The sequence below is a fragment of the Cryptomeria japonica genome, chromosome 5 (assembly GCF_030272615.1).
Source record: "Cryptomeria japonica chromosome 5, Sugi_1.0, whole genome shotgun sequence".
Classification (NCBI taxonomy): domain Eukaryota; kingdom Viridiplantae; phylum Streptophyta; class Pinopsida; order Cupressales; family Cupressaceae; genus Cryptomeria; species Cryptomeria japonica.
In genome coordinates this window covers 618,001,255-618,011,223 of record NC_081409.1, presented here as the reverse complement: position 1 = coordinate 618,011,223, position 9,969 = coordinate 618,001,255, and positions in this window count along the sequence as shown.

Here is a 9,969-nt window from a genome sequence, read left to right as displayed (position 1 = left end):
TAAAACCTCTGTGATTATTTTAAATCTCTGTGATTATTTCCTCTATGGTTATTCTAAATCTCTCTCTGTGATTATTTTAAATCTCTGTGATTATTTCCTCTATGGTTATTCTAAATCTCTCCCTGTGATTATTTTGCATCTCCCTGTGAGTTGGACAAAGACCTCTCTGTGAATATCAGTTGAATAAATCCTCCTGTGAATACTGGAAATGAATCCTAGAAATAAACAATTTCCCTGTGAAGTCTGGAAATAAACTCCCTTCCTCTAAATGCTGGACAAAGCTCTCTCTCTCTCTCTCTCTCTCTCTCTCTCTCTCTCTCTCTCTCTCTCTCTCTCTCTCTCTCTCTCTCTCTCTCTCTCTCTCTCTCTCTCTCTCTCTCTCTCTCTCTCTCTAAATGATAAACTCCTATTTACTGTGAAAATCAATCAAAAAAAAAACAATTATTTGATCATCTATTTTATCCATGTTCTTACTTTCATAAATAAAATTCTCTTTTATTTTTTTTTAGTAAGGAAATATGAAACCATATATAAATATATATATATAAAGATATTTTGAATGTTAATATATATTAACGTCACATTATAATTATAATAAACCGCATTCAATGACAAAATATATTAATGAATTGGCACGGTCCTCAAAAAAATTTCGAAGGCATGATGGCAGCGTGCAGGGGCGACGGGTTTTGAAACCGTCGGGGGTAGTGGTACCCCCCACTACCCTGCCGTCACTGTCAATGGCTGCAGGGGAGTGGAGGGGACCATGAGGCCCCCTCAACCCTGCAGACCTACACATGCAGGACCGCAGGGGGGTGATGGGACCCATGGTCCCCACTCCCCCATTTGTAATAAAACAATATTAAAAAGAAAAAGGAATTCGCTTTTTTTCATTTTGTAAATAGGTTTTTTTTATATAATCTTTTTTATTTACAAATTGGAATTTTTAGAAATTACTTTGGGATTAAAGTTAATTGCTTAGATTTTAATTTTTAATTGTTAAATTTAGAAAATATTAAATTCCTTCCTTAATATAAATTTTAGGAAAGATTGGGGATTATTCATGATTAAAGTATCCTTGGTAAATTTTATATTCGTAAATTATATTGGATCAATTCTTTTTAGAATCACTCATTCCATGTAAGATCCATTCGGCACTTAGTTGGCCTTTAGCAATTAATTCACATTAATTTGATTTGAATCGAATGCCTAAATTAATCACTATTTTTGGATTGCTTAATTATGCACACAAGTTACACTATTCTTATATCATGCAAATTACTTATAGATTAACTATATTTATTTGACGTTATCATCTCCATGCAAGTACGCATGTAATTATTAATATGCAAGTTTTTCGTATCCAAGTTATATTTCAAGTTATGGTTTTTATGCTACGTAATTCATCAAGTAGTTATTTCAATCAATTAAAATTATGCACGTTCAATTAGTAATTGTTTTCAAGCATGATGTTTTCATAGCTTCTTAGTTAGAAAACTAAATAAAGGAAGATAGAAACCTAAACCTAGTATCGTTCGGTATATACGGTGCCTCTAGGTCACGCTTATGGGTAATGTCGTCGTGTTGAACTACTACACTTAACGCCTAATAAAGCTACATCAACGATGTCTGTGGCATCATCCCTATAAATCATCAGGGAGTAATAAGGGACACTTGGAAGTTAAAATCCAAGGGGTGGGTAATCCCTCTTGGATTGATAATCTAATAAGATAATTTTTAAATGATTTTCATCCATTGAGAGAAACCATAGTAAACCCCCTTTAGGGTTGGTTAAGTAAAACGCTTTTATGAAATTGTTTCTTTATCTTGAAGAGATATTGGTGATTGACATTTTGGCCAAGGGTGATGCTCATGATAGATGTTAGGATGTAGTTGTTAGGCCACAAACAATAGGCCATCTTGAGCCTTTGTTTAAGTGCTACCATCATGGGTAGAAACCATAGAGAAACTGTCTGGGACATTGACCCTAGAAAGGGTTGTGTACCCACTAATCAGTTTACATCAAACCATAGAATAGAAAATAGAACTACATACTTTACGCCTTGATCCCGTGCCGAAGCGGGTATGTAGGCAGTCTTGGGACGGAGTTGTCCCTCGTACTCAAGCGTTCGTGGGTGGGGTCTAGGCTTGGTATAGAAAGATTGAGTAAGAATCCTATTTTGAAAGATAAGATAATTAAAATTGAAAAAAAAAAGTAATTCAATGCATACTCGGAAGGAATCCCGTATGGATTCACTTGACTTCCCAAGGCTTTAAGCCAAATTCTAAGGCAGAATTCAATCTTGTATTATGTTATTCAATTACTCCTAAGGACGGCAACCTTGGTGCACTTCTGTTAAAAGAGTGTAGTACTTAGCGAGTGGCTCAGGACCCGAATGGTCCCAATGAGTCTAAGTCTCTGGCCAGAGCACCTCCTATCCCAATTGGATAGATGCCTACCCCGTATGGGTAGATGCCTATCCCATAATGGATAGATGAAACCTTATGTCCTGTATGGACAAATGCCTAACCCATATGGTTAGATGCTCATCCCGGATGGATGAATGCCTAATCCAAATGGATGGATGCCCAGAGTATGCAATTGAATCAAACATAAAGATTAAATTAAACAAACAAAAAAAAAAAAGGTCAAATTTGTTGAGTTAATTATGGTGGGTTCTCACAATAAATCCAGATAAAGTATGAAATAACATCGCATAATATCCGAATCAAAATACAATAATGTTCCACAGTACAGTCACTGAAGTAACTCAAAACATACAAAAGAGGTTGATCAAGGAGGGGTACTACACAGTTAGTCATGGGATCTAATCCTACCACAGGCAGAGTACACATACAATGATTCAATCAACCGGAGCATAGGGAAGAGTCCATTTGAAGTTGTCTATCAAGTGCATCCTAGAGGTATCTATGAGTTGAAAGATCTAAGCGGAATGGAAAGGAGGAGTTCCAAAGGGGAAGATTTTGCAGTAGCCATACATGACATCCACAAACAGGTCAGGGAGACACTTGAGAAGAATGTGGACAAGTATAAGAGGAAGGCAAACTTCAAGAAGAGAGATGTACAATTCAAGGTGGGTGATCTAGTATTGGCACATTTGAGGAAGGAGAGATTACCAAAGGGAAAGTACACAAAGCTAATGATGAAGGAGATAGGGCCATGTAAGGTGGTTCACAAGTATGGTAACAATTCTTATGAGATTGAACTCCCACTGGGGCTTGCTATCTCACCTATATTCAATGTAGCATATTTGTATCCCTATAAGGAATCTAACTTTGTAAGTCAAGGAGAAGAAGGAGCTGAAGATATTGAAATGGAATGGGTCAAGGGTCTTCCACCTACTCAACCTATGTAGCTTGAATCTATTTTGGACTCAAGAGAAATGAAGAGGACAAGGAGGAAAGTTTATAAGGAGCACCTAGTCAAGTGGCTAGGACTACCAAATGAAGATGTCACCTAGATGTCAGAGGAGGATATAGCACAGGATGGGGTCTCAGTTGCCGATCTCATTTCATCAAGAGCATGAAATCTTTCTTCTCTGGGTGTATGGTGCAGGAGCACCTAGTATCTAGTCATCATGTTAATTAGATGTTTGAGTCTCAGGAGTTAGGGGCCATGTCTTTTGGATTCAATAAGGTCTTATGAGACCACTTGTAATTTCATTTCATGTTTGTATGTCTGTATGTCAAAAATGGAGTCATAATTTTCAAATTTGTAAAGTTCAAAAATTGTCACTCTGTTGTCATCGGGATAGTTATCCCAAAAAAGTGTCATTGTTGTCATCAAGATAGCTAACCCAATAAGATGTCATTGTTGTTGAAGTGGTCATCGGGATAATTACCCTGATAAAAGGTTCATTGGGATAGTTTCATTTATCAAGATTGGCAAATATTATTTAACCAACTGTGGAAGGTTGTGTCGATACTTGTCCAATTGTCTCGTTTGGTATAGCTATGCCGAAAGAGGGACATCGGGATAAGTTTCTTCTGTCAAAGTTGCACAAAAAGGTTATCTTGTTGATAATAGTTATTCCGATGGGTGAAAAAAGACTTTGGTTCAGGATTGATATCCCGACATCGGTGTCCAGTAGTGTTTTTTCATTTCGGAATTGTTATTTCGATGTTTGTGTGAAAATTTGATTTTTCAAATCTGGTAGTCAAATAGTCATACAGTCCAACGATCATGGCGGGAAGGTACAAATTTGGTAAATTGTAAAGCAACATTGGAAAACGGATTCGGAAGTGTATTTTGAGAATTTGAATTTCTGAGTGATTCTCTAACATAGTTTCAAATTTTTTGCAATCACTAGTAACGTATTGAAGGTTCATTTTTCTGCAATTCTTTTATTTCCTATACATATATGTTGTTGTATGAATTCAACCTGATTGGACAATAGGAAACTTGGGTTTTATCCACGATTCGACAATTCTCCCTCTCTGTATTGCATCAGTCTCACAGGTCTGAGCATGTCTTATCCCAATGGCAAGTTGGTGGAGATGGAATAAGTTTCCTTATACTCTAGGTCTTAGTTGATAGCCTAGTCAGTCTAGTGTCTTAGCTAATTTGTCATGTAGTTTCTTGCAGTGTGATGTTAGACCCTTATGTTGATTTGCCTTGAGGTGTTATAGGTATTTGATAATGTGATTAATTAATATTTGATTCGTATAGTTTATTAATGTTAAATTCAATTAATTTATGGTATAGTTTAGATATTTAATTATTATTGGTAATTTATTATTGAGGTTTAATATTGTTAACGCTATGTGATTATTGTCTATTTAGCTTTGATTTATTGGTTTAATATTATTTATTATTTAATGTTTATTGGATATTTATTTAATATTTATTTAATATTTATTTAATGTTTAATTATTTTACTTGTGGAGCTTTGGATTTATTATTTTATAAAGTTGTCCCTTTATATTTAATTGGTGGCATTAATTTGTATTGCCTTTTATTTATTATTTATTTGTTTATTTTATATGATTTGTGATTTTATATTTAGATGTGATATTTATTTTATATTTACTTTGGTCTACTTGATTATTGGGCTTTTGTATTTTTATTTTGCCCATGAGGTTATTTTATTAAATGGTTTTTGATTTATTATTTCCCTTGTTACTATTTGGTTAATCGATATAATATGCACTAATAGTAGATTGAAATCACGATGAGTTGTAATAGATTATGATTGTTGTAAATGGATATTCATTACGTATGTGATTTTATATTTGAAATGAATTAAATGATCAAGTAATGTGATTGGATTATCTTGTGTGCATCTATGGTTAGTAGTGGGAATTTTAAATGATCGTGAATGTCTAAGTGAAAGCACTAAATTGAAACGATGTTATTCCTTATGTTGATTATCTTTAGAATATGAATATGAATGAGCATCTTGTAGGTTATATGGTTACCCTTAAAGGAAATTAAGTAGATGATACTTTATGTGGAAATGAAGATGTTATCATGCTAGGTAATTTTTAAAAAGGGAACAAGGAACAGTTGCTCTGGTGCCTTAAAATGAATCCAAGAGTTAATGGGGATATGTAGGTTTGCGTTCAATAGTTCATAGTTCTCATACTAGGAAGGAAGTAATTGATTGAGAACTAAATGTCATGGATGATAGTGGTATCATAATTATGAATATGCTTATGTGTTAATGTTAGTTAAGTAATGGCATTGAAGTACCCTAGGGAATTGATAGTTGAGTAATGTTGTTCCACTTGTGTAATATGTTGTAATGATATGGTTACTTCTAAGATGTTTATGCATTCTTGTAGACGATGATTAATGCATATGAGTATTGGTACTTTAATATGTTGCATTAGTAGATGTTTTATAAAAAAATTATCTCTATTTGTTAGTTGGATTAGTTATTTTCTCTAGGGTGTTTTGGTGGGCATTACATATGGTATCCGAGCTCGTGTTACAAACACTGGGATCTCTCGTTAAGATTGTTGTTTCTAGTCTTGTGTGGTGTGTTATAATGTTCTGTCTAACTTAAGCCATTTATGGGATTTGTGATGGAGAAAGTATTTAGGACCCTAGAGATTTTAAAAATTTTATGCTTTGTATTCTCTCCCTAAGCCCTTTAGAAATCATTATTGTGTGCAATAAATATAATCATTTCTTATGCATGTCTCTTGGATGTGAACGATGTAAATATGATTCTATGCGGTCTTGTTTGCTAGTAATTTCTAGTGCTCACCTGCATGATAAAGGTTATTTTCATTATATAAATAATTATACTATAGAATGAGAAGAAAATTGTGTTTATTCATTTAATTGATGCTATGTATATAGGATTAGCTTGTTACGTTGGAATAATACATTGATTACCCTATGAATCGTAAAATGCAGTATTTGTATTATGCATATAGGAATGATTCAATGTAGACCATGATGCATAATCTAAGAATTCGCATGAGATGTATCAGTAGACTATAAATAGTAGCTTAATAATGTCCTTCTCCTTCCCTTAATCTTCTATGTAAATGTAAGGAGTTAATTGGTGATGTATGGATACCAAATAGAACTACTAGGTGTTTGTATACGTGTAATATTTTGTGTAAGAAAGGAATGACTAAGTAAATCATAATTTTCAATAAGGATTTGGGATCTCTAGTTGCATGTGTAATGTTAGGAGACCTCATAGAAGGTTGAATTTGCATATCTTGGAAAATGATGTAAGTAGTCACATGATATAATAAATATGGCATATTTAGGAAACTCAATTGATTCATGCATAATTCTCACGTGCATCTATTGATTGATTGGCAATTCTCTTCCTTTCTCTTCTCTCTCTTCTCTCTCTATTTGTGTATATGATTAAGTTCCTAAAATGCTTATTGATATTAAATAGAATTTCTAAACAATCAATGAGGAACATGATTTTGCATACATTAAAAATAGAAGTTTGTACGTAATAAATTTGCATTTAAGTACAAAACTCATGGGTGGCATCCATAATTTTTGTTTAAGAAGCATAAGCTAGGGAGAATATCTTTTGCATGAGTAATGTAGAAAGTCTTATGAATTAATAGATTAAAAGATCATGTTATAATATATATGTTGAATGAAGTAAAATTGATGCATTGCATGTATAGTATAGGAAAATTTGGAAATTATATCATTGTGTTTCTACTTGCTTTGGTAAGATAAAAGTTTTAGATTCATGAAGGGTTGTGTAGTTTTGATGAAATGTTCTGCTTCATTGAATAGATAGATTAAGGAAAAGTGCTATCTCATTACACTATTTAAATTCAAAGAAATTACTTTCTCAACAAATTCTAGTAGGATTAATCGATAACAAATTGAATAAATTTGTAATGTATTCTTAAATGACAATTTTCTTTGGATGTTGGAAACATTTAGTTTACAAATAATAATAGCTAAGGATTGATGGAAATGAGTTTGATGGAATAATGTAAGTATGTATCTAGATTTGTGTGACATTTAATGGAAGTGGATATAAAATAGACGCAAGTGAGGCTATGACATCTAGTTTCATGCTTAATATAAACAAACCGACTAGTTGATGGTGTATTAAGGAAACGATCATAGGAGATAGGAGTAGGTGTAATCAAAGTTTGATATTGAATTTTGTTTGATAATAAATTAATGAGATCTATTTCTTATGAGTAAATTTCCTTGTCTGAATATATGGTTGATTAAATTATTTTATAATGACATCATGTAGAACATTGTAATCATATGCATGCTATTTATTGTGTATTGGGAGAAATGGTGAATATTGTAGTACATCATCAAGTGATTAATTGAGGTTCTGATATCTAATTCTATTATGACTTCATGAATATGGTTATTTTATAGATAGGATATCTTGTAAATTGATCATGTATGAGTGTATTCCTTGTGTGTGTATGAAACACTTTATTTCCTCCTTGCATATGTCTTCTTTCATGAAGGATGTTTGCCTATACTTTCGTAAAGGATTGCATTGCAATAAAATGATAAAAGGGATATGAATATATAAATACATTTATGATTTTAAATGTCTAGCTTGCACTCTCTAACACATTTAGAGTGTTGTACCCTCAGGTGTTGTGTAATGGTTACTCCCTTTGGTGTGACTGATATTGGTCACCTCGTGAAGTAGATTTGGATGTGTTGGCTATTTTGCCTTGAGTTATTTTATGGTTTGTGATAGCATCATTGGAGCTAATTTAATCTTTGGACTTCTGTAAACCTCCTTTCATCTATTTTTGTGGCAATTGTCGCGCTTTATTTCTTGATTGATTTTACCGACAATTTTTTTGTGATTTAATGTTGGATTTGATGGTATTCTCCTTTTGGACTTTTCCTTGTGTTGTTGTTGTCTATAGCGATCGTTCCATATGTTGAGTATTGTGGGCCCTCTTTTTGTGTGAAGTCTTGTCTCTATCATGTTCATTTTGAACCTCTGATGGTGTGTGCAAGGGAGGACACCACAGAGAAGTGACTTGACCTAGCAAACAATTATATAATGTTTATATTAGCTGAGTAAATAAAACATGTGTATAGGGTAAAATTAATCGATAACTTTTTAGACTTTATGAAAATTTAGATAGAAGCGCATTTGAATTTGAGGAATTTGTAATATATGAAATAGATAAATGCAAAAGGAATTGTTGATTTCATATCTTCAATTAGTTCTTATGTATATATATCATGTATAATTAAGGGATTAGAGTGCCTTTGAATGATTTGATTGGAGGAAATATGCATTGAATGTTTGTATCAGAGTAGCATGGCGGAAGTGTGGTAGAGATTGGGAAGTTTGAAGGAAGCTTATTCAAAATTCCCTCATATAGGTGTATGACATGTGGCTTCTTTAATAATATAAGGATGTGCCCATGTGTAAAATATTATGTAAAATGTATATATGTCATCTTAATTGTGTGCAACTAGATATTAGAGGAATGTGGACATGCTTGAATGGTGTGAATTATTATGATTTTTTCTTATAGATACTATCTCGATGACAGGAATTATAGTTTTAGTCTTGCAAAATATGGTTAAATAAAGTTCTCTTGAAGATATTTTAATGATTTAGCATGCTTATTGTAACTAGTAAGATTTTTGTAACTTGTTTTATCTTTTATGTAGTGCATTCGCTTGAATAATTGAAAAATGTTAAGGAAACTTTTGTTGTCATTATCTTTCTTTGAGCTAGAAAATGTTTCAAATAGAATGTTTTAATGATTGATGAATCCTTTAGTGAGGAGATTATGTATATTGTTTATAAATGTTCTATAGGAAAGATATACTTTGGTTGTGTTCAAAAGAAGTTTTAGAGTGATGTGTGGGTGCATCGTCACCTTAAGTTTGTGACTTCTAGGAGTAAGTCAAGTTTAAGGGTGGGGAGGATGTAGTGCCCCTACCTGACTCGTCCTTTATGAGGGGATGTGATAAACATTTTTAGATTTGTGCATGTTATGATATCTCTTGCTTCATTCTTTATACTGATAGTCTCTTTCATATTGGTGGATTCATTATGATTTATGTGGATGAAGTCATGTCTTGGAATATTTTGATGGTCAGACTTATATGTAGTGATCTAGATGCACTCATTATTCATGTATAGATTATATTGCTTATGGGACTATGATGATATCATGATTGTGCTAACCCCACTTGATGATTACATTTGATGAGATGATGTTGGACATTTATATGGATAGACAAGATACATAATGACTCCTATAAATGATTGGTATATCATAGACTATTATGATGATGGATTTACATTGATGATCTATATTATCTTAATTATTTGGTTCATATTGTTATGATCTTATGATGGCATCTTGATTATGCTAACCCAATTCCATGATTCTGATGATTGAGTTGATGATATAATGATTGTGATTGTCTTCTAGCATATTCGTGTTAGAGACAATATCATACCACTCATTATGAACATGATATGACGATGTGATTAT